Here is a 1,084-nt window from a genome sequence, read left to right as displayed (position 1 = left end):
ACACACACACACACACACACACACACACACACACACACACACACACACACACACACACACACACACACACATTGGTCCACTATAACAAGTGAGGACTCATGTTTGCATCATAAGTTTTTAGGACATTAAACCTGATCGTAGTCAGTCTGGAGCTTCAAAATCAAAGACTTAGATTCTGCCTCAAAGATTGTTTTTTTTTTCTGATACATGTTCATCGTTATTTAACCTGATGGTTTTCTTCCCACTGAGATCCTGAAGTGAGCCACAGCGGGGTGGAGGGGACCAGCACTACAGGAGACCTCCGAAGAGGGAACAGCCAAAAGAAGAAGGTGTAAAAAATCTTTATAATAATAATAATAATAATAATAATAATATCATCATCATCATTATCATTGTTATTCTTATTATTATTCATATCATTATTATTATTATTGTTGTTGTTGTTGTTAATATAAAAACTGGTCCAAGTCTTACAGAACCACCCTCGTAGCAGACAGGCGTGGGCCAGATCTGGTGTCAAGCTGGCACTGCAGGCATTCCAGGTGGTTTATCCACTCCATGTGGGCCAGGACTGGCAATGATAGCACTGTTTTTCAGATGCAGGCCACAACTGGCCCGGTTTCGGTTCCATTTATATGGTGCTGGCCCATGCATGGACCACGTCTGACAAATTGCATCTGGGCCACCAAAGGGTCGTCATTCTTTGAGGTATCTGGACCGACTGTTTGGGCCAGACCTGGGCCAGACTGTGATTTAAACACAGTTCATCGGGTCAGAAACACTCAGAACTCATCAGGTGAACCTGTTTGCCTCAAACAGCTAAAGTTTAGTTGATTTTTTAAAAAGTTAAAAGGACGTTGTTTTTATTTGTGTTCATTATTTCTGTGGTTTCTGCGACCCTGACTCAGACGGTCCTGGCGGGTCTGGGTCTGCCGGGGTCCTGACAAAGACCGGGGCACCAGTGAACACACATGTGATAATGATAATTGAATTTCACGGCCGTCTTTGTGGCGAGCTCGCCACCTTCTGTTACTGTTGTTGTTCTCTGTAAGCGTGTGAATCAAAATGTGTTTGCGGGGGGGGG

This window comes from Austrofundulus limnaeus, unplaced genomic scaffold, assembly GCF_001266775.1.
Source record: "Austrofundulus limnaeus strain Quisiro unplaced genomic scaffold, Austrofundulus_limnaeus-1.0 Scaffold343, whole genome shotgun sequence".
In the NCBI taxonomy this organism is placed as follows: Eukaryota; Metazoa; Chordata; class Actinopteri; order Cyprinodontiformes; family Rivulidae; genus Austrofundulus; species Austrofundulus limnaeus.
This window is presented reverse-complemented; position numbering follows the sequence as displayed.